At 42.4% G+C, this 25,354-nt stretch overlaps 1 protein-coding gene across 11 annotated transcripts in view; it reads left to right on the top strand.

Moving 5' to 3' along the window:
- LOC119657579 (regulator of G-protein signaling 9) overlaps positions 1 to 25,354 on the top strand; it is a 193,896-nt gene that overhangs the window by 72,397 nt on the left and 96,145 nt on the right. The window contains exon 2 of one of the 11 annotated variants that reach the window (XM_038064548.1): positions 24,721 to 24,759. The exons of the other annotated variants lie outside the window; for them this stretch is intronic. The gene's annotated coding sequence lies outside the window, so the exon portion shown is untranslated. The remainder of the gene's footprint in view (positions 1 to 24,720; positions 24,760 to 25,354) is intronic. 11 annotated transcript variants of the gene reach the window in all.

Raw genomic sequence — 25,354 nt, forward strand, 5'->3', positions numbered from 1 at the left:
AATGAAAAATTGAGTATGATTCGACGGAGGTCCCAATTGGTCAAATCCTAATAACTCCGAATTGCTTCAGTCAGCGAGACGTCAGCTTTCCTTTCGGTCTGTCGAGTATCAATAGCTATTACCCCTCACCTTACAATGGCCATGATGATCCTATTTTCATACTTGATCCATCCAAATGCCATTAAGTTTCATTACTTCATGAATCCTCCATAAATTTAATGACAGTTCCTAAACGATAAAATGATAACTGGGCTCACTGTCATAAACATCATTCGCTGTTATAAATAATTTAAAGATAATTCGCCAATTAAGCCTTTATTTTCGACAACACGGTAAACAATCCAAAAAGGGTCCTCACTGGCTGAGTCATGTGAACACCACCGCGACATAATTGAGCACAAGTCAAGGGAAATTGTCTTTTTGTCTCATCTTGCTGTCAGGGAGGACACCTTCTACCCCGTCTGTGTCTGAATTATGAAGTACATTATCCGCTTTTCCTACAGTACCATTTTGCCCCGTCCCGCGCTTCATCGTTTTCAGGCAAATGATAATTTTCCTTCAGCTGGAAATTTTACACGCTTAATCCTTTTTCAGTCATTACTCACTGCCTAACTTATGTTTTTCTTTCATTTATCTGTGTAATAATAAATTTCCGGGGTGGTTCATGTTGTGGAAATGAATTGGAGGCTCTGGCACTTCCTCAGGTTGTACACATGCGTACGGTTACCGGCGAGGCACTGGGAATCGCTAGGACAGCTATGTAGTACCGAAGTCTACGAGGACTGTTATATCATATTTGTTATTCTGCATAATGTACAATGTTTTACGCACTAAAGGACACACGTAAGGGTGTCGATGTGATTCATTAGCAACAGCATATGGAAGTAATTATCTGGAATTGGTGATAAAGTGTGGCGTGATATGTGAAAAATGTTTTGTAATTTAATTTTGTATTTGGTTTCAGGTCTTCTTGATGATGGATGTTGCCATCCAGGGAATCTAATAGACACCAAGGAACACACCAACAGGAGTGGCGCAAAAGATCTCTCTCTCTCTTCTTTCTTTTAGGCAAGAAGCAATGTTAAGTTTTTGTTAGTTTTCTTTTACTTTTAGAGAGAATAGACCAATTTCTAAACAACAGATTTGCCCCTTGGTTCGGAAAATTTATCTAGTGAATTTCGGTACTTTCTCAACTGTAGTGGGCAATGGTACGCTACGCCTCCTGGCCTGACGTTTGCCCATTTATCCTGGAAGAACAGATAGCCTACCCGACCCTTACATTGCCTATTTTTGCCTTGCCGTTAATCCAAGCAAAGTATTGCATCCCCGAACCAATGTATAGGGACTTAAAATGCATTCCTTGGTAACTTTTTGAAACCCTTTTCGAGGTCAATACGAAGGAAGTGGAATCAGATCTCAGCGTCGTACGTTATTCCACTATTATGGTATTTTGTGTTGATGCTGTTCATGGTGCAACAGGAACCTTTGCTGAAACGGAGCGGCTGATTATGTACCGATTAAGCTTTTGGAATTCCCTTCGGACACCACCTTGTCCTGGTGTTTAGTGCCACATTAAGGGTATTCAATACATGAATGCGTAAGCTGCGGAGTTTAACTTTCTAAGTATAAGGAGTCACGACGTCGAATTCACCCGCGACTTCGAGCAATCAAGAAAACGGATGTGGAAGATTGGGCAAAGGAAACTTTAAATACAAAGGAGGGGATGCTACAGGCTATATTTCTCTCGGAACCTTCTCTCTCTGCCTCGAGCAAGAAAAGCGGTAGAGACGAAAGCTGATGATGTGAACGCAACTGGTATAGTACCGGTATGTGGAAACGGATCCATGCAGCTTTGACATACTGAAGCTGCGAAAACTCCCAGCTGACGGCAAATGAATATACTACGAAAAATGGTTAAGCTTCCGGGGGAATGAGAAGCGGAACTTTCGTCGGAAAGTAAGGGCAAGCTGGTAATCCTGGTGGAACTCATATGAGACGCAATACACTCTTCATTGAGTGGCAGTTTTTCAGCACATACACACACGCTTACATCTACAAAACTAAATCTGCTGTATTGGATCAGTAAAGAAGGATTTTCTAAGATGAGAAATGTCCAAATCCGAGTGCCTGTGTCCTGATATTAAATTTGTTGGAAGCAACTACTCTGAGACAGTCCCTTGTCTAGGATCTAGTTGTGCTAACATAAATACCAGGTTAATCATCATCATCAACGGCGCAACAACCGGTACCCGGTATAGGCCTGCCTTAATAAGGAACTCTAGACATCCCGGTTTTGCGCCAAGGTCCACCAATTCGATATTCCTAAAAACTGTCCGGCGTCCTGGCCTACGCCATCGTGCCACTTTAGGCAGGGTCTGCCTCGTCTTCTTATAGACTTTCCGGGCAGGATCAACCCCATCATACTGGTTAAGTGAGCCCCCCACTGCAACCTATTGAGCCCAATTTTTACACTACCTGACGTTCATGGTATCGCTCATAGATTTCGTCGTTATGTAGGTCACGGAATCGTTCATCCTTATGTAGGGGGCCAAAAATTCTTCCGGAGATTCTCCTCTCAGAGGCGGCGAAGACTTTGCATTTTTTTTTGTTACAAACCCAAGTCTCCGAGGAATACATGAAGACCGGCAAGTTCGAGCGAAACAGTTTTTGTAAGCTGGCTCTGTTGGGAGCCAACAACCATGCGCGAATTCCATCGTCGTAGCTTTTATCGGTTGTGATTTTCGACTCTAGATAATCAACGATCTCAAAGTTGTAGTCTCCTATCTTTATTCTTCCCGTTTAATCAGTGCAGTTTGATGGTGTTGATTGGTTGGTTTTTGATGTTGACGGATCAGCATCACGGATCACTTTTTCCAGGGCCAGGTTAAAGAGAACGCATGATGGGGCATCCCCTTGTCTTAGACCGTTGTTGATGTCGAATGGTCTTGAGAGTGATCCTGCTGCTTTTATCTCGCCTCGCACATTGTCTCGATAGGATAAGCTTCGAGATATATAAAGCGCCATCCTGCTGGCTTGCTGGTGAAACTTGCGCGCCTGGTGCGTTGCTCCCTGTAATTTTCAAGTTCAGAGACCTATTGATTCTCCCAGTGTGAAGTCGCTTCTCCGCTCAACGGAATTCATGATAAGTCTCCGCGCTTGCCCGTGTCCTTTGAGAATGCAAGATTACTCGGTATGCAGCATTCTTCCGTTCCATTCCTAGCTTACATTCATCATCGAATGCGGCATCTATTTCGCCCTTATAGGTGTTGCGGAGGGTTGTGTTGTGAATGACTTCAGTACTCACTCTTACCTGATTGTCAGAGGGGATTGTAGATTGTACACCTTGTTCTAATTTGTATGTGTAATTCGAGCCTATATTGCCCCCCCCCCCGGTTAAGGTTTTCAGCCTACCCAACCCCCACCCTGGAGGACCAGTTGGTACAGGTTACTGATAAAAGGAAAAGCGTCATAATTGCCTCTCTGTACCCACCCTTTAGTTCTTCGTTTCCTCCACCGATGCAAGAGCTAGAGGATCTCATAGCGTATGTTTAGTGATATTGAACTCTTAATAGGTTGGGATGCAAACGCTCAACATAGAGAGAGGTAGCAAAGGCAATTCTAAAGGAGTGGGGTCAAGAAGAAAACGCGAAGTTAAGTAATTGATTAGTCTCTTTGTATTTAAAAAATGTTAGAGTTGATTAGAGACTGGTGAGTGTTAGAAGAAGTCTCACTCTCCGATCACCGTTACTTACACTTAGTCCGACGGATGCTGGCGAACAAACCTGGATTAGATAAAGTTCAATGAATTTTCTGGGAATGATTTGCAGATCGCTAAGCGACTAAGAAATCCCTTAGCTGTAGAAACGTAACTGAAAGATCCTATTACTCGAGACAACCGCGGTAGGAAATCAATCAGATCACTTCTAAATTGTGCCTGTAAAAGCAAAAAAGGTGAATACTGTTTAATTTTCAAGGACCCCCAACGTTAATATACGAGGTTCGGAAGTTCGAATTAGGCGCCTTTATAACATACTTTGAAGAACTAGAAAGCAAAAGAGAGATATTAAGACTGTGCAGAATCCTTAAAAGGGATGAGTTGACAAAGTTGGATTTGCTTACAAAACCGGATGGAACTCTTAAAAACCGTCTGGCAATGGGAAGTGGAAAGAAGAGAGTCGGGGGTTTCTGCAAACCTTCCATTATGAAATTCTTACAAACACTGTGAGAGTAGTAAAGAATTAAGAGCTGCTATACTGTCCTGTGAACACTTCCAATCCCTGGAATTACCAGATTTTTCTAGTGGAAGATTAACGTGGTCTTCATACCCAAGCTTGAAAAAGATGACTATTCGAACCCAAAGAACTTCAGATAAATCAGCTTAACGTCATTTTAGCTGAAATATCTGGAGAGACAGGTTCAGCTCCACATTCGCAAAAAGGTACTAAGGGGTAGTTCATTAAATGAAAACCAACATGGTTATGAGCGTAGAAAGTCCGGTGACTCTTCCTTGGTTTCAAAAATAAAGGAGCCAATTCTGAAGGGTGAGTACACAATGCGGGTATTTTTGGAACATTAATAAGATAATTGATAATTGCTTTATTTAAGTGGATCTATCATAGGCTAACAGGCCAGTAGATGTTAATCGCTTGTTGACCACTGAAGCAACAGCGAACTACCCCGACGGAGGTGTGGTGCAAGTCCTTTGATAGGGTATGCTTATCGAGTCACTTCAATGTGAATTTTAGAATACACCAACACCCTTCTAAGCCTTTCCTGTTAACGTGACTTTCCTGTTGGTCGAGACCTCAACATGCCGTCGAGTTGATATCAATTAAAACTTGTTCCTAAGGCATAGCATCACAAATTGCCGCGAATGACGCATAATTGAAGGCACCTTCGTTGTCCATGATGTTCTTTTTCGGATATCGCCTTTTCAATTTTTGCCGTGAGTTTTATCGAGCGCTGTCTCTGTGGATTTGCCTTTCTGGTAGTCGTGTTGCCCATGGTGAAGTGGCCACTTAGAAGTGCACTTCAAGCAAGCAAGTTCCACCATGTTGTTTTACTCTTCTTTGGCATCTTGAGTTGGCAGCTTTCTTCGAAAGCTTGTCTCATGCCAGTTGTGATCATCTGGGTTGTCTTCTCAATTCCAGCAATGGATTTAATGCCCTTCCCAAGGATCGTGACTCGGGCGCTCAGTCCTATTTTATACGTCGCTAAATCTGTCTCCTGCGTATTCCGAAATGGAATGGGTGGAAGTGGATCCATGCCCAGTACGAAATCAATGCGTTTGTGATCCGAGAGTGGGATATCGTTTGATACTCTCCACTCTCCGACCAGATGCCATCGTGTTGTCAATCGTCTTCAACATGGTCAGGCGAGAGGCGAGGGCCTGACCACGTTGAAGAAAGTAGGTTAATTACCCAAATGAAGGATCTGGAAATCGGTTTCTACTAGATGCTCCAGTAGTCTCGATTCTCTTGTATTGGTGTTGAACCTTCCCCAGCATATATAGTGAGCGTTGACATCATATCCTGCTATTACCTCCATGCTTTTGAAATAATAAAAACTTGTTCTTTCTTTTTCGTTGGTGTGAATATTTATTCTTGCAAATACGGATATTTCGGGAACCACTTGTTCCCTTCATTAGTGCTAACAAGTTCCTTTCCTTGCCTTCCCCTTTGGCATATTGGATAGCTCCGATGAATGTTCCACTGGTAATCGTCGAAGGAGTGAGAGTTATTTTAGATAAGAAGCTTCTTTGGAACAAACCCGTAGACGTAAATATTAAACTAGAGTAGCTCATTGCCTCCAGCCTTCGTAAAGTCTTGTAATTACCAAATCACCACATACAAGTTTAGTAGAAAATCTGAAGTTGTGCTGAAACGTATAGAGGACTCGAACGAATCAGAAGAATGGCATGAAGTAATATGTAACGGTCAGTCAGAAAAACCTTGACATTGTAAATATTTATATTTATCTGTTGAGTGACTCTACTTGCATCCTTCACCAAATCCAAAGCTACTGGGCCAAGATCCACAGCTCATTGAAAGAGCAAACAGCCGATTTGCTTAACCTAGGTATTTGAGGAAAGGCAACGAATATTGAGCCCCTCATCGTTCTCCAGCGAAGGAAGCATGAAATCGTCGAGATCGGTGATAAAATACAAACCTGGCGAACTTTGCTCTCGACATCAAGAGAGATTTTGCCTCGATGCAGCACGCGGTACTTTACGCCCCCATTTGGGGTGGGGTGAGAGAAATTATAATCGTGTTTCTCACGGAGCACGGAAGATATCATAAATACCTGTATAGGCTGAAGCTGGATAGCTCAGCTAACTATTAGAGGTATAAAGGAAATGCTTGCAAGTAGGAGAACTGGAATGCAATTAATCATCTGGTGGGGAGGATTCAATCCAGGTGGAAGGGAAGCCGTTGTGAATGCAGGGAAAACGGAGGGAGAGCAGGGAGACGTTAAAACCATGTTCACCCAGCGACCTAATACTCCACTGTGTGGGAAGGGAAATGGGATCCAACACGCTGGAACATATTTATGTACCAGTGCCTTTTGAAGATTTCTACCTACGGAAAAAAGATAGGGAAATAATGCATATCTAATAGAAAAAATAATATTGTCAGGGTTTCAACTTAGATGGGGTTGACCTTAATGCCTGTCGGTAACTGCTGCATCAGTCTACCGCATGATCTGTCTAGATATCTTTCAGCCATTTAAAGTATGTTAAAATGGGCCATCTTATTTCTATTTCAACCGAAATCGAGGCCGTCCTTGATTTCATTCATACATGACCTGCCATTAATTACCATTCGATAGACTCCTTGCGATGGATGTAATGTAATGCATATACGCTTATATACGTAGGTCAATGTCCTTTCAGATTTGTCCCTTCTCAAGTACCCGAATCCATTACATTTTCTGCCTAATTCTATAATATACCGATGCAAACTCCACGTCCATACAAGCATATACACAATGTTGGGATCAGTAAAGCTATTTTTCAGGAGCTCAGCTTTATTCAACTTCACTAAACCTGAAATACCTATTGGTTATAATGACCTCAAGCACGGAAGTTTGAATTCTCTGTATTCTGAAACTTGGTGACTAAGTATATGAATAATTTATTGAGTTTTAGAATATCTCCATCACTATCTGAAAACTGTGGTCAGTTTCTCGCCAAGGAGCACTTATTTAATCTACATCGATTTTTGTATTTATCCAAGGTATCTCTTCTTTTTGGGGAGGACATGGACATCTCAAGAACCCTTGGAATTTCATCAAAAGGGACACGCTTCAATTATTTCTAAAGGCCTAGGAGAACCTTTGCCCAGCCAACTAAAGGTGACAATTTGATATTGTTAGAAAAGATAAATCTATTGGAAATACCAATTAACCAATTAGTTTTTACCTGGAATTTGTACCTTGAAATTAAGGTCCTGATAGGAACAAAACGCTAAATACCTATTATGCTGCGTGCCAATTTGCGCTATTGGTCGGCTCCTTAGCATCCAGCAATAGGCATTTTATCGATACCTAATCGAGTGAGTCGAGTACCTCCGGGCATGAAATCCGAACGCAAATTGTAGCTGTTTGCAATCAAAAGATAAAACCGCAAATCGTGTTCGCCGACTACAACCACCATTCAGTTGTTGTGCTCGCAAATCACGCAATCTGCATAATTTCAAATGTCAACAACACACAAACGGCTCGTTACAGGAAATAGTTACCATAAACTTTTCGATATAAATGCAAATAGCAATAAATTTTATCTGCCGTCGAGATTGCTGGAATACAAACATCACAGGAATTTCCTCTGTTCTGTCTGATTCATGCATAAAATGCCAAACAGCCAGAACAATCTCAAACAAATCCAGGACTCGTATGCACGGAAACGAGAAAATAGGACGCCATCCTGCATTTCGCCGTGGTTGTTACGACCATGTATGCATCCATGTAACATGATAAGCAGCCAAATTGAATTGAAATCCAACCAAGCTCCCAAGACTGGGAGGGGCTTCGCTGGGTAATCAACGTTACACATATCCTTTTCTTTGCTTCGAAATTAGTTGGCACAATAGAACCGTCTTAATTTCAGGTTCCTGCTCAATTTATGCTTCACGGAGCCACCCCCGGCAATTAGCTCCTGACATTTGATTCAGTTCATACCACCACGTATCATAGTTGAGCTGATTCAATTGCGGAGGTAACGGAAATTCGTGTAATAATCCTTCACTGTGTTCTTGTTATAAGTCTATGAAAATCAGGGAAGGGTGGAAGATATTTCTCAAAAGTATAGCTCATATGGTAAACTGCTAAATTCAATTGGAAAATGCTCCATGTAATATTATGAGTCTTGAAAGTGCGCAAACATATTTAGGTCCTCCGAATATAGCTCCACTATATTATCCTGGATGCAGTTTCCTTCCATAATTTTGACATCGCACAGTCCAATTGCTTCGTTCATTAGAATTGGAATAGGGCCAAGGTGATGTAAAAAGATAACTGAACCCTTACGTTTTAGTACTCCAAATTCAAAACTCAAATGTTCAGGTACATGGAGTGCACGCGTTTTTAACCTACTCTTTTTCTAAAACCCTTTTATTTCCTGGATTTGAAAAAGGACTCGCCATTTTTTTATTCAATTCATTCTACACAAATCTCAGGCAAATGCTTTTTGAACTCTTCTTTCTATCTTTTGACTTGAGTCTAATGAATATCTCATTAACTCCTAAATAATTTCACTTGTCTACTCTTCATTCCATTTCGTACCAAGTGCTCCATGCTTCCGGCACCACCCATTCACGAAGGTTCTAGTGAGATTATTCGAAACTTTTCGAATTACAAGTTCGTTGCTGAGTATTTAACGTCAGTGCATCAATAATGGAAGTAATTACACTATCATCCTCACGAGCCTTGCAGAGAGGAATCCAAGTGGATTTGCAGAATTCAATACAAGTTTCGCCTTTCTTGGATGAGCTTTCAAACTTCCAGTTTCCTCTCGGATTTGCGCCTCGAGACAGGAGTGGGGGCTCGTTGGAGCTATAAATATTTTAAGTGAGTACTTATTCAGATGAAAGTAAGTGTTTTCATTAATTACGATTTTCCTTTGAGTTGAAGCTAATTTTCAAGCGAATCTTGACTCCTAATGGAGGTGTAGAATGGAGGATAAGCATTGAGTCAGTATATATAAAGGGTTTAGAAGATTTATGGAAGCAGCTTTTGAGAAATGAGGCTAAAGGGATCAAAAAGCCAATAAATACCATTTGCACCTAACACAATTCCTTTGAAGATCGGTCAGAACTGGCATCAAGCGTGGATTGGGGAAGATACTCATTGGTGTATAAGTGTTTCAACACGCAATAAACTTAGAGTGAGTGAGCACCAGCAGAGCACTGTGCTCCCAGTAAGAATGACTGCAAAAGCGTCTGAAATAAACATGAATAATAAGAATCAAGTAACCTTTGAAATATCTGAAGAAAGGTAGAAAGCACCGCAAGGAGTATCAGACGGAACTAGATTGATGAAATCAACAGATGGTGGGAAACCACAAAACGAATGTTCAGTAACTAGACCCGGTGACGCAAACATCGCTTAGATGCTTCGTAACATCTACAAGCGAAAAAGGGGAGACAGGTGTGAAATAATGCCAGCGGTCTTACGGCGCTTACGACACGAAGCTAGGGGAAACGCCAACTACAAGTCCTCGCCTTATTTCTCCCGTGGAATTTTTGTTATGGGTTCGACCTTTCGATGTTAGTAATGCAGGCAAAATCGTGGAACTTAGTTGATAGGACCAGCTAGGAATACTGGCAGACCGAAACACGCGAACCCTCAACGATGTGACAAATCTGATAAATACCAGAGAAAACACTTCCTCCCTAAATAGGTAAAGACTAAGAGAAAGCAGAGGCCATTGAGGAGACGTCGCCCCATGATTGCCTTCACAACAATGATGAATTCCCAAGTTTAAAACTGATACTTTTAGGCAAGATATCTTCAATCCATTAATCGCCGGAATCCAAAGTGGCAAAATAAGCTAGCTGTGCTGTTGTCGGTAATCACGCTTACACCTATTGATACGAAATTTGGTGAAAAGTTCGCAACTGTAAACCTATGCACGGAATGACATCCTTCTACAGTAATTTCAAGAAGATCCCCATGTGGAGGCTTGAATAGAGAGGGCAAAGTTGCTGAATGGTAACGATCCTCTTTTATTTCCGAACGTAGTTAACTCACACGTTGTAGTTGGTAGTCCCGGATCAGCTTGGTGGTGAACTGACATGAGCAGTGACAACAATGACCCAGCAAGACACGGATAGAATAGCAGATGAGCATATAAGCTCACACCTGTGACATTTTGCTACCTTACTACTCCAGAGTCGCATGGACACTTGTATAACGCCTAATCCTGGCTCTGAATACAAACTCCCATCAGAATTTGTTCAACCCATGCATGACCTCCAGGCTCAATAGACAATCACGGGGATAATTTAGTGACTTGCAGTTAGGATCCATACTTCAGCAACAACAACTCAATCAGTGACAGCCGAAGTTTTTCGATGGAGCGGCAATATAACACGTTCACCTCTTCGGACCGCTGAAGTGGAAGATGAAACTACAAATGCTGTCTGGCGTCCTGACCTACGCCATCCCTCCATCTCAAGCAGGGTCTGCCCCGTCTTCTTTTTCTACCATAGATATTGCCCTTATAGACTTTCCGGGCTGAATCGTCCTGATCCATATGCTCACCGCAACCTTTTGAGCCGGATTTTATCCACAACCAGACGGTCGTGGTATCGTTCATAAATTTCGTCGTTATGTAGGCTACGGGATCATCCATCCCTTGTCGAGAAAAAAGAAAAAATGGCCAACCAGGCGGAAACGCATGTCTTTTCACCGGAGAGGATTAACCTATTCTGAAAGGCAAGAACAGAAGAAAAAAGGCTACTAAAGAAGTACAATGAGGTCTTACCGAAAATGAAAGCTGCTAGCATTGTCCCACGAAAGATCTCTTTATGTTAGATGCCAAAAATGGCTTAATTGTGATGAAACAATTCCCGGATCTTATTACACACCGTCGAAATTCATGGAAGACCGCTGAAGAAGAGCTGAAAAAAGAAGAAGAAAATCCTTTAATTGTGCAAAATGCGATGCTCTCATCGCGTGGCAACTGATCTAGTGGAATCCCGATAATTCGTATTTCCGGCTAATTCGTACAAATTTGCCGGTCCCCAGGGTTAATTTTCCTTATTTTGTACTCTCGATAAATGGTAATTTGCGTCGAAAAAGGCAAAATATGTACTCCAACGACAGCGTAAATTGGATAACGGCGACAGTGACTCCACTCCACATACGACAACATCGGCGCCAAAGAAAAAGAGAGGGGCTCAGCAGTCCTTCTCATCAAGCCGATCAGAAGCAATACGGGAAAATTCTTTATAAACCTGGTGGACTCGAATCGGTGATATACCGGTGGAACTTTGGTTGAAGACACACAAGAAGAATACGTCCGGCGAGACCGTCCAAAAGATTTTAAGCACGAAACTAGTGATTTCCAGCCTACAATTCATGTGTACCCCCGAAATAAGGGATCTAGACTGTCTCGCAAACGAAGAAGAGATGGAAGGAGCGGAAAATCATTAACCAGATGTAAGTAGTCTGAAGGTGTGAGTTTGATCTCCCAACTCTAAAGAACAGTAATTAGCCATTTTCACCGACAAAGAGCTAATTTCTTCATTGGGGGAAGTAAAGAACTGGTAGATCATCTACAGGATAAGGCGAAGGGTAATTTCCACCCATTGCTTTAAGTGGTGGACTTCCAGGTACCTAGCAGGAGTCTACAAAAGGCAGGGCAGAATCACTTTGAGTTACAAGTGTATCGACCTCACAATAAACACCATTTCCAGGTTAGAAAAAGTGTGTTTTCTTTGCAAGAACCGCAATCTGCAGAAAGCAGACATAGCTCATACTCCTGGTTCCGCAGTGACAGGTCTTCAAAAAGGAGTTGTAATAAGTAAACAATCTAGCACCATACTCCACATCCTGCCAGCGAGCATGCATAGAAGTGCAACTGGTCACGACGTGATGGGCCAGATTGTGCAAGAAAGAAGAGCTGGTTTGTTTCTTCTCAGCCAGAAGTACCGAGATAGGAGTACATCATCGTGATACGTCGATATATATGGCACTGCTACTATCTGGGTGTGAGGTACGGTCAACTTGTGAGTATTGGACTATGGCAAAGGAAATGACTTCATTTGCGTTCACTATGCTGAAGTAACTTTTTCGGCGATTACCTTACATCGAACGAATAGGCTTGGCACCTTCGAGGACGAGATGCAAAACACGCAGAGTTCTAGTTCCAAGAGACTTAAACTACAAAGTGACGAATGGGCATAACTCAACCAGATTTTTGGGGTGCACACATTTTAGAGAAGACCGCCAGAACAGGATTTATTGTCTTAAATATCAATAGTACTCCAATATTTTAACATTCTGGTTGCAAGGGTACTATCCTTATCGTGATCTTTGCTATGGAGTCCATAGAAGAACTGTGCATCGTTTGTGAACTCAACAGTGAATCTTATCATCCCAGCTTGCGATACATCGTCCCCCAAAAGAAAACTCCGTTACGGAAAGTCATCTGTGTACTGGTGGACGGCTGAAAATTACATGCGAACAAAGGAAATGCCTTAAACTTCAGCGGATTTCCGAACGAGCAGTAACTCCGCCACAAAATCAACAAGTAATAAGTACGCTGTCGGCACGAACTAGTCAGTGACATTAAGGGTTATAGGCTGGTAAAAGGACCCATGGTGCCTCGGGTATAAATTGGTTACCAAAAAACTCAGCACCCATCGATCACTTTGTTCCCTGGAAGAAACTGTGCAGACACTTTTATATGTCCCTCCCATTCGAGGTGATGCTTTCGGTAAGCGGGGGAGTACTGAGCGATGTCGATTATTCACTTTAAAGGAACTGAAAGAGGGGTCCATGAAAGACAAAAAAGACCGGAACTGGATGGTATTCCCATATGCTCAATGCGTCCGTTGAAAGGCTGCAAGTTGTTAAGCAACGGCAAGTGTACCATCTTCTTAGTGTATTAGACACAGCCGGAAAACTGCTTAAGATTCTTATCCATCCCAAGACTATTTGACGCAATAAAAGAATATAATATAATATAAATATAATTTTAAAGCTGGGCGATTGACAATTGATGCGATTGAGAAATGGTCCACGCGCTGAGACCGGGTGACGCTCACGCTCGCCTCGTTGTGATGCTAGATGTAAGGAATGCCTTCAATTCTGCTAGCTGATGCTTAAGGCACAAAAATTGTTTTCATATCCCAGCCTACCTTTTGCGGATATTGAGAGACTAAAACCGTGTAACTGCTGGCCATTTCCCTCTGTGGGCTCATGGAGTGGGAGTTAAAGTTGGAGACGGTACTGGCCTACTTTGGAAGCGTGATGACTTTCCGAAACAAAGAGTTCTGCTGCTTTATCCACCTAACGTATGTTAGCGCCACCTTGACGATGATAATAATATAACGATTGAGCATATACTACTGTCAATGACAATCACATGGTCTTCCTGAAAATGAAGGAATTGGAACTTAGTGGACTCTTCGGAGTACAAATGAAGCGCGCTGATATCAAAAATGCTTTTAATTAGGTCACTTATGTTGTGTTCTGACCAGGGACAGATACCCCTATGTGTGTTCAATGCGGAATGCAGAAGTAGCAGTAAATAGGTACACATTAGGAAAAACAACAACACAATTCCGGGTTATGTCACGGAATGAAACTCATTATTCCAGGATGGCCGATATGTGGGTCGCCATAGTACTACGTGGCGTAGAACAACTTATCGAAAAATCTTGAAGAACTTTAAAGCACAACCACATTTACAGGAGCTGATAGCAATGGATTGCTTGATCTGATATCCTCCACATAGGTTTCTTTGTCAACCCAGGAAAAAATATTTAACCGCTGTTATCACGGCGATCAGTACTTTGTATAGTATTCCCAATATTACTTCCATAAATATACATATATAATGGTATACCTACTTCACATAAGAGACTGAGGCATTCTTTGTTAATTCTGGAGCCTCACCTAAACCTAAATCCCCCCTAATACGAATCATAAAGCAGGGGCTGTTACACATCTAGACTTCAGTTTCAAAACTTTCACAATTATCCTGACTTTCGCCCTCCTCGAGGGTATCTAAATCTTTTTCTTGGAGGCAGTTCTTGGGGAAAAACTGAATCACACCACACTTTTCTTGAAAATCAAATTAATTCATTTTGCAAACGACAACCGAAATCTCAGCATTCTGAAAGGTTAAAGACTCCTACAATCTGTAAACGTGCAAACCTTTAGGCAAGCACAATACTTTCTCACCATTTGTTGAAGATTATTATAACACGAACTTACAAACACAATTTCATTTGATTTATTAACGGATTCGATACCCACGTTCACGGTTTCCCCTTTTTGCACCAAAATGCTTTTATGACAAATCTGCGCCGATCCCTCAATACGAATTATAGAAGAAGATAAATGGCCATCGCTTCCATGTAACGACCCGACGTCAAAAGCAAGCAGACCATCAATCATTGAGAAAATCAATAAAGTTCACAGCTCGAACCGCCCTAATCCTTTCATCTTGGCTATCATCTTTCAACGTCCCCACACTTAATTCTGAGGCAATACCAACATGTCATTCTCATTAATATCTCATTTAGCCTCCTGTAAGTAAATCCTGGAAAAGTCTTGACTTAATTACATGATTCTTAGCAAACTATTGTCTTGGCGCGCACTTCACAACCACATTCAACCTTATCCACCTCTAGAGGGTTGGAATGAAGAGTTACATATCACAAACAGTGAATCGCGCCCTGTCCATTGTTCTGGCTCTGATCCCGCTGTTCTGACATCCTTGCAATAGTGTCCTGGGATTTCTATGGCCCCAGTCAATCTGTGCCCGGCAGTTCTCTTATTTAGCTATGAGAACAAGCCAAACATAAGTTTGATGTTCATTTAATAGAACTACCCCCTTATGGTGTGGTTGATACAACCAAATGTTTCTTGCTTAAGTAATAGCAACAATGGAAGTGCAATAAAAATGGACTCATAGAAGTGTACGAGTATATACCATAGTGTGGACATGCAGAGAATAGATAATGTAGCAAAAAAAGGAAGTCAAACACGATGAGGTTGGAAACTATGAAAAAATGGATTTCGTGAATTTGGCGAAATGTCCTAGTTTGTCTCGACCGCTTCATTCGATTGTGCGGTTAGTTCACTTAATTGGAAAGTATTTATAATTTTATTGTCAAAATGCACATATAGCAAATGGGGGGAGGAGCTGTATTAAACTCAATGGAACTTGTGTTCCTTAATGTTATATGAGGCTCTCCCTTGCGGTCGAGTACAATGAAAATTGTCGTTACTGGAAAAAGCGAGATAGAAAGAAATAAAGAATAATAGGTGACAGGAAAAGTTCAAGGTCGTCGAAAATTTAATGGAGAATATGAATTGCGCCTGAGAAGACGGCACATTGGCATGAGTATTTCAACCCTACATTTTAGGCAAATGCGACAAGAAGGACAGATAAAAGATTTGCTAGTAAAAACGACTTTGTGGATGATGGCCGTTTTATTGATTCAGGACGGCCGAAGAGGACTAAATGTGCCGAGGTCCACCAATTCGATATCCCTAACAGTAGCCTGGCTTTCTGGCCGATGTCATCACTTCACCTCAGGTAGGATCAGCTACACCTTCTTTTTTTACCATAGATGTTACCCCCAGGGACTTTCCGGTGACACGCCCACCGCAGCCTATTGAGCCGTGATATTGCTAGCCAAACAATCTTCTGACAAGTCTTCTCTCGAGCGCGACAATTCTTCTTACTAAGAACCCAGTTCTCCCAGAAAAACATGAGGCATAGCAAGGTCATTAACTTGTACAGTAAGAGCGAGATGTCAACCTCCTTTTCAAGTTTCCTTTGTAAAGTTTGGGCTCATCACTGGAAATGCCTCATTATCTAGCTCGCCCGTTTTTTTCCTTCCAGTATCCTCCGGGATTCTTGGGCAAAATATTATTTAGTATAAATCTTCGCAAAGAGTCCTTCTTTTTCTAGAGAAAGTGGAAATTTTCAAAAACACTAGCTTGGACATACCCGTGTGCGGTATTTTTACCTACCACCATCCATCCCGAAAACCCCACCTGCCCCATGGAACAACTATAAAGTATTTCATCACGGGCTACGCCTTAAGAATTATCTTGCCTTTAACAATATTTTTCCATTAGATTGAAACATGAAACCACATCTTATTGACTTTTTCCACTTTTCGCAGTTTACCCTGCCTGGCCGTGATCATCGAATTGGAAATCGAATGTTTGAATATTGGGGATTAAACCCCAACAACATCCCACTTCCCCGGTGATGCTACTATCCTCCCCACCCTGTCGCTATGGACAATAGAAACATGGGTGCCCTAGGCCTTCGGAGACTTCATTGAAGTTTGAACAATCGGGTGAATTGTCCGAAATCCTCCATGCTGTATGAGAAACTGGATAAGGTTAATGGAGACCACTTCCGATGTTTCCTCCAGCACTTTCTAACCAGCACTCATTACTTTGCATGAGTATAACTCAGCATCCTCAAGATGTTTTGTGACATGATATGTTCCTCGGGTCTTCTTCCGGAATCAGAAGATTAAATACGTTGAAAACGATCATCATCATCAACGGCGCAACAACCGGTATCCGGTCTGAGCCTCCCTTAATAAGGAACTCGAGACATCCGGGTTTTCCGCCGAGATCCACCAATTCGATATCCCTAAAAGCTGTCTGGCGTCTTGGCTTACGCCATCGCTCCATCTTAGGCAGGGTCTGCCTCGCCTTCTTTTTCTACCATAGATATTGCCCTTATAGACTTTCCGGGCTGGATCATCTTCATCCATACGGACCAATGCAACCCATTGAGCCGGATTTTTTCGACAACCTTATATAGACTACGAAAACGTCTATCCTCATGTAGGTGGCCAAAAGTTCCTCGGAGGATTCTTTTCTCGAATGCTGGCCGCGTTCGAGAGAAGAATCCACCGTATAACTCAGCATCTTCGAGATGCTTTGCAACTATAACCAGCGCTATGTCGTCAACGTAACCCGCCACGTGGCTTCCTGCGAACGGAAAGATGAAGCACATCGTTGTACATAATGTTCCACACTGGTAGGCCCCACATGAATCCCTGCCGGGCACCCGCGGTAGCAACGTGCTTCTGGGGTTCGCCATCGCTGTCATACCAGAGCTTCCTTTCAGCTGAATAACTATCGACGATAGCTGCGAGATAGGGGGGAATACCAACTTTCGTTAGGGATTTCCGTGTTAGATTCCAATTGACCGAATTGAATACATTTTTCACGTCCAGGATCACTACCACGCAATATTTGTTGGTACTACCCTGTCCGTGAATTGCATCTTCGGTCAAGCCAGTACCCAATTTGATGGCACCAATGGCTGGTCTGCCTTAACGGAACCCGTACTGCCGATCTGAAAAGCCGCTTTGGTCCATAAGAACCGGGAGTAATCTATTATAGATTACCCACTCCAAAATTTTCCTAATTACTGCAGATGCAGCTTTTGCATGCTGGAGGTTTACCTGGGCTATGTTAGTGCTGAAATCGGCTCCGGTAGTGTCTAGAGCTTTTTTGTCCAATACCGACGCATTGCTCACCTCCTGCGGCATGGTCCGGAAGACATATGGGTCTTAGGCAGAAGTACCAACTTTTGTATCGATCGTATCGATCAATGCTGCTGGTGCATGCCTTCGCGAAGTGCCCAAACATGAGGCATTTAAAGAACCTCTTTAATAAAGTTCTTAAACGGCAGGCTACTCATCCAATCCGAACTTTTCTGGTCATCTACAACTTCTGCGCTGCCTCCGCTGGTACTTGTATTATGGCCGTTTGAGTACCGCTATGGGCTTTTCGTAAATTGACAATAGACCCCTCCGCATGTTCTTCCAACTTGAATTGATCCTTCCAAGCAATACAAATTTCTTTTTTTGATATCACTTCATCGAGATCCTTATATTGTATGTAGATCTCATGTTTTTGCGCACGCACTGCGGCGTTCTCCCCAAGTGAGTTTTTAACTTGAGTACGAAAGTCATCATTTTTGCCTACGTTGGATCTTTTCAGCTCGAATTTGAGATCTTCTTTCTGGGTTTTTTGGATTGTATTTACATTTCCGCTCAGATCTTTTAGATCGGGATCAGCTTCGACTTCTCTGGGTATCTTCGCTTAGGACGGATTGCCCTTACTTGAGATAACAATCGCTTCTGGACGAATTCGCACTTTTTCTTTCGCTTTTTTGATAGTAATTTTAGTCCATCTATTGTATTCGTTCGTCTTGGGCTCCGTAACTCTGGCCGACGTTCCCACATTCGCTGTATGGTTTCCCCCTTCTAAATTATTAGTGCTGGTTTTCACAACTGCGTCGTAATTCGATGGCAGTACGGTTAGGCGTTAATTGAGATGCTTGTGACACTATTAGGGCAGCGGGATTCGGCGTATCCTTCGTATTCTTTTCCTCCATCTGTGATCTATTATAAAGGACTCTAATAGCACTCACCATATTCCTTATTGCTTGGTGCATTTTGTGCTAGTCCTTGATAAACTCGGACAGTTCAACTATTTTTGCCCCAAACTGAGTGATGGGTAATTCCCCTGAATACGAATCCTGCTCTCTATGAGCCCCGACGGAGTTACTTCTTTTATATGCTCCTTCCTTTGGCGTTTATTGACCTTGCCTGTATCTTACATATCCTTTACCATCTTTGACATTGATGAAAATCTCAGTGCTGAGGAGCTTCTTTTAAATAGGTCTATTTCTTGGTCCGGATACCTGAGTGGTTAGAGCACAAGGGTGTCGTACGGTTCTTCTAACAGAATTAGGTCTCTCTTGGATCGCACTTTCCGAAAACTTCCTGCTACTCGACTTACATCTTGTCGCAGTTAGGTTTGAATTTCCATTCGAGTGTCTGTAAATGCCTTTACATATAAGTCCCGTTACGTTGATAACCATGTGAGTCTTAGGATACTTTGGAGCTAGTTTTATCTGTTCTTGTTACAGTTGGCCCCAAATTTAGTAACTACTGGACGTACTGTACTCATCATTGCCTGATCTCGGTCGAATATCATTGGTTGCTTCCTGTATCTACTCAGAGATTTGTTGTACGTTTGTACCTTGCACCTGTCTTTTGCGCTCCCAAAATCTTTGCACTTGTGTGTAGTATTAATTTCACAAAATCTATTCTATCTTGTATTGCCAAATATGTCTGTTAACCCCTGGAACCCCTTTGATTGGTTTCCTTAACGTGTCAGTTCTATTAAATTGAACTAATTAAGCACCATCAAGTCATCATGTCGAAATACGAGTTCAACTTATTATGAATGACTTTTGAAGTTAGTCATCGCAAACTCGATTAGGCACATTTCGCCCCTTTCATTGGGTACTTACGTATGAGTGATTCGTTATCATAAAAGCAGCTCAGGAAGCGTAAAGCATGAAACATATCCGGGTCGCGCTACTTTAAAGTACTTGAATTCTACTTTAAGGTTTCAATTTCCTGTCAACTCCGTTCCTCTGCCATCCAACTCTCTTTTCAATTATCCAAGCTCTTCCATACAGTCACGGATCAAATCCTTCCCAAGATATTGTTCGTTCTCAAAGCCTCCGGCACACTATCTGTTTTCGTTCTCCCACCATCAAGGACTAGCAAACTCCTTGGAAAAATTCTCTTTGAAGATGTTTTTTACTGCTGTCACGGCGACATTAAGTGATGCCTGTAGTGTTCCAACAAAAGGAAAAACAAAATCTAGATAAAAAATTTATTACTATTGTTATCGTATTCCAGACAACGATGCAATAAATTCTGTGCTAAGAACAAGATGAACCTGAAGGAAACACTGAACTGGTACGTCCTCGTAGATCCCTGGAAGATTATCTCCCAGCAGACGAGCTCCGTAGCTCCGTATCCCCCAGTAAACAAGTGAAAATGTGATGAAAGAGTTCATCGTTCGATAACCAGATGAATATAAATCTTCCTTTCTTGTTTTCTGCGTGGAAAATTTCTGGTTGCTCGCCGCATTTTCGCAATGTTGAACATGAAAGTTTTGCTGTTGCCACGAGTGATGTTTTTATGAAGATTGAATGACAGACGTACATATAACGTGCCTAATCGTTCGCTGGGTATAATTTCACCATGTGACTTAGATGGTAGTCGCCGCACATGTATTGCAGATGCTAGCATGGAGGGTTTTCTAAATGTACAGAAGAAGTAACCTAGGAACCAAGCCAAATGTAAGACACGTGGACCATTTGCTCGCTGGCACGTGGGATACCTCACGAATGGGTTGATGCTAAATTCTTATAAAAAGTGAGCCAAATTACGAGAATACCTCATTATTCTCTCATAAGTACAGTAAGATATGCACCAATCAAGATGGATTACATAATATTCTTTTGCGTTCATTAAACCTCCCGGTTGTCTCTCCTACCCCCTTTTGACAGCTTTTATTTCAGGAAGATGACTTAGTATTCATAGAACTGAGCTTTTTGAAAGGAAAGCCGTTGCCAAGGTCTCAACTGTTTGATATCAACCGACTTTTCTGTGAATGATTACCTGATAATCCTGCAATTTGGACTTTGCTTTTCAAAAAATTTTATGTCAAAAATGCTGCTGCCCCTTATACTGAACAATATTCTCTCCGACATCACCTGGATCTAGCTCTACATCCCTCAATGGGAGAAATTGATCATGTTTCTGTGAAAATTACCATCCACGGTCATGTCCTCGAGAATTTTCAGAAAATTGGGCCCAATTATAGCATACACAGATAGTGGACATAAAATGGTTAGAAATGCGGTTAAATCGTTGTTGGTTTAGGCATTGGATTTGTCCTTCAGGTGGCAAATAATTTGTATTTATGCATGCACTCATTTGTACGAAAATCAGCAATCAACTCCAACTTGTCCAATATCCCACGCATCAACAGAGCATTAAATCATGTAAACGGTGCCTTTAGATCACTAAAGCCTATCAACCAGGACTCTTTGGATCTTCGAGCCAAAATTAGTTCTGAATCGATCAGCATAGGCTTGACCTGTACAGGTTTTCGTTTTCAATATGATTCTCCAGCCGGGATGGCCTGCTTTGAGCATATACTCTAGAAGAATTCCTGGAGGATAAGGCCCCGGGCCGGTTATTTACGGTTAGCCTTCTTGGGAGAATTTCATGGTGGTTGTCTTTGTGCCCATATCGCGGACAGAGCTGCTCGTGGGTTTAAGTGAGGAGTTGCGTTGAACATCTCGGATGCCGTGTCCTTTAGTTGTGACGCTGTAACTGACAATGCCGTAAATTCAGTTATGAACCTGATAACGACGGCCTGCGCAGTTTCCATACCCAGGAGGGCATAGATACGTAGCAGGCCTTCTATGTATTGGTAGGCACGGAAATTGCAAAGCTCCGTAAGGAGTGCCACAGACTCCTCCGCTTAACATAACATCTAAACGACCAGGAGGAGACATGTACCATAATGACAGAGTACAGATCAGCCAAAAGGAACCTCCCCAGCATAGCAAATCTCACTGCTGGCAGGATCTAGTCGGCGAGGTGAATGGAGAACCGTGAAGACTCGGTTACAAGCTGGTAACCCGAAAAATTGGGACTCTGCGGAAACCCTGTTTACTTAAGGCTAAGCAATACGGGCACTATTCCTTGTGCCCTCTCTACGAGATTATGGCGTCAGCACGGTGAGTGCCGAGGACTGCCCACTTTTCTCTATAAAAGACTTTGACCCGATGGTATTCCAGCAGGGGTATCCAAACTGGTGTTCCTACATCGGCCAGCCATACTGCTCGGCGCATTCAACGTCAGCCTGAAATAGAGCAATTTTCCTTCACGTTGAAAGGTGGCGAGGACTGTGCTGATCAGCAAAGCAAAAGCCGACCCTAAGTTGCCGTCTTCATACTGCCCACTTTGTGCACTTGGCACTGCTGAGAAAGTGCTCGAAAAGCTCATCAGAAGTGGATTCGCTGAAGCGATATGCGCTGCGGGGACGACTCCCCATGGCAGTGCGGTTTTAAAGCAAGGATATCCACAGTTGAATCTGTCATGTCGTTCGTCGAGCGGAGGCACATAGCCGCCGAGTTCGATGGGTAACGCTTGACCTCAGAAACGCCTTTAATTCCATAAGATGGAAAGACATTCCAGACACACTAGACAATACTTTCCTCATACCGAACTATCTCTTACGGAAATTGGGAGACTGAGGAACCGCTTCCTGCTCAATGAAACGCTGGAGGGTCAGGGGCGGATGGAGGTCACGTGGGGGGTAGCACATGGGTCAATCCTAAAGCCGGACCTCTGGAAAGCTTCCTATGATAGTCTACTCGGCATTCCAGAAGAGTGGCGTCTGGTCGGTTATGTAGATGATGTAAGGTAAGCGGATGGATCACTACTCATGGTTTCAACCCTGCACTGGAAAAAACCGAAGTAGTCATCCATACTAAAAAGAGAATTCTGACCGTGCGTAAAGCCATATAAAGCGCAAGGGAGCAGAGCCAAGGGAGAAGAACGGCAACGTACCCTAGATGAGTGGCAACTCTTTTGGCAATGTGAAACTAGAGGCAGATGGACTGCGCGACTCATTGGCAACGTAGGTGCGTGGTTGAATCAGAAGCATGATGAGACTAACTATTTCCTTATCAAGTTCTTAAGTGGGCATGGAGGTTTTCAGTCTTACTTGCACAAGATTGGAAAGCCTCCATCTCCTGATTGTGTGTTTTGCAATGGAGTTGTGGACGACCCCCCTCACACCTTTTGCACTTGTGGAAGGTGGGATGGGATTCGTCAGCAGCTTTATTTGAACACAGGGGATCTCTTTCCAGACAACATTGTCGAGGAGATGCTGAGGAGCGCTGACAGGTGTAACCGTGCGCATTACGTCTGGTTGAAAAGAAGATTGAACTCGACCGCATGGCAAGGGATTCCTTGAACTGACAGTTCAATTCCTCCTCTCCCCTCCCGTTCGTGAAAGGAATTCCCTGATTTGAAGGCTCTACAAGGCAAGAGAGTTCGGGACTAGCCCGAAGTAATGTGCAAACGGTTCTAGGCTAGCTCGTTGGCGATGGGAGGTATTTGGTTGGTAGCCCGACGACGTACTGTTGCGGTTGTCCAACACTATGTGCGTAAATGCATTCACCTATCCTATCCCAGAAACGTTTAGTTGCAGCTGATGTGTAAGATAGGCCTCACATCAACTGGTATAAGTGCTGAGCTGGATCCCAAATCAATCCGTGTTCTAGGAGGACCGTGCGGTTGTGCCTACATAGCAGATACTCATGTTAAACCCCTGGAACCTGCATATGATTCACTCACGTTCTGTTTGTGAACATACACGAAGGAACAAATGACATATAGAAAAAAATGGTGGTCATGCTGCTTCCAGGCAAAAGTGAGGCAGGGTCCGAAATCAATCAATCTCGGAACCGAAGTGAAGTTATATAGCATCGAGGGTGCCTGATACATATGATCAAACTAAGAATTCACTACGTACTACGTTGTACTGTTGCCTTCATTCATCTAAGTGCATTGCGGTATTTCTAGTGATAAAATAAGGTGAAATGATTGTTCGGTTTTTTTTTTCTTTTTTGCTACTATTTTATTTGGGTAGTCATATGCCGATATTTCGGGAACCACTTGTTCCCTTCTTCACCGCTGCTATGTCATTCAGTTCCATACGGGCTTTGTGTCCTCCCTTTTGGCGAAGAACAATATTGACGAAAGGGTAATACAAATAATAAATATAAGGAAAGCTATAAGGCAGATTTTATAGCAAAAATGATGCTAGAATAGATTAGAATAGCTACAATACTGCCCACAACCACTTCCTATGAAGCATTCGGTTTAGCCATGCTTCTTGGATTACATGAATTCATGGATTCTTGCGCAGAAGTATGGGATGCATGTAATCAACCTGTTAGCTAGACTCTATGAGAATGCGTTGATGGACGAAAATTTTATACTTGTGTCTTTGGGAAACGCTAAACTCTATCTGAGTGTAATTACGCGGCATTTCCAGCGATTAAATTATTTTATAATAAATAATTCAAGCTCGCTTATTCTATGCGCTGATGTTATTTATTGGCCTTGCAAATACCGATATTTCGGGAACCAATTGTTCCCTTCATGAGTGCTAACATGTACCAACAAGAAACTTGTTAACAGTGATTTAAGGAACAAGTAGTTTCCGAAATATCGGTATTTGCAAGACCAATAAATGTCCGGATAGCTCAGTGGTTAGAGCACTGGGTTGTCATACGGAAGGCCGCGGTTCAAATCTCGCTGGTGGCAGTGGGATTTGTATCGTGACTTGACGTCGGATGCCAGTCGACTCAGCTGTGAATGAGTACCTGAGTCAAATCAGGGTAATAATCTCGGGCGAGCGCAATGCTGACCACATTGCCTCCTACAGTGTTCTGTAGTGTACCGTTACGGTCTTGAATGAAGTGCTCTAACACACTTCAAGGCCCTGATCCAATATGGATTGTTGTGCCAACGATTATTATTAATAAATGAATATGATTGTTCCCTTATCAAATCATAATTATTAACCATATACTTTTTCAATTTCCAGGTAATACGCTGCATTCAACTAGAACCTAGCTAAAAAGTAGTAAGTAACTCCAAAAGAGGGACTCTTTAAATAGAAATTTTCCGCAAGAAAGTCGCAACTGGGGTCAATGTCTCTTTCAGGCAGTCCGAGCTAAATTAAGAATATAAACGGTTCGAAAGTCTTTTTGATTGATTGATGTTTATAGTGTACAATAAAATTGAGATGGATTTATTTTGAGCATTACTGGAATCACGGAATACGTTTATGAGCATGCCACGCAAACTCATTTAGTATATCTTTTGGCAAGACAAACTCATTTGCAAAGTTAAACTTCTCTTCGAAGACCTCTTAGGTACGTCAAACCGCATCTTTATCGGTGTTTACCAAGGAACTGTTTCCGGTCCCAACTTCTACAAATCTAGGCTTCCCTATCATTATGTATAACGCCGATAATTGATCAGAGTTGCTGTCATGCAGTACTGCTTTCAGTTCCGGCGTATTCTTCATGTTCCCTTGTTTCCAATAAACGGCGTTCTTTTCCTATTCCTTCCTACTATGATTGCACGTTTGTCGATTTCCCCTTTCTTTGTTGTAGGTTATGATTCCTTCAAGAAAGCCTTCGAAATTTACCCTTAAAGAAGCGCACCCACTGGGT

Source organism: Hermetia illucens, chromosome 5, assembly GCF_905115235.1.
Source record: "Hermetia illucens chromosome 5, iHerIll2.2.curated.20191125, whole genome shotgun sequence".
NCBI lineage: Eukaryota > Metazoa > Arthropoda > Insecta > Diptera > Stratiomyidae > Hermetia > Hermetia illucens.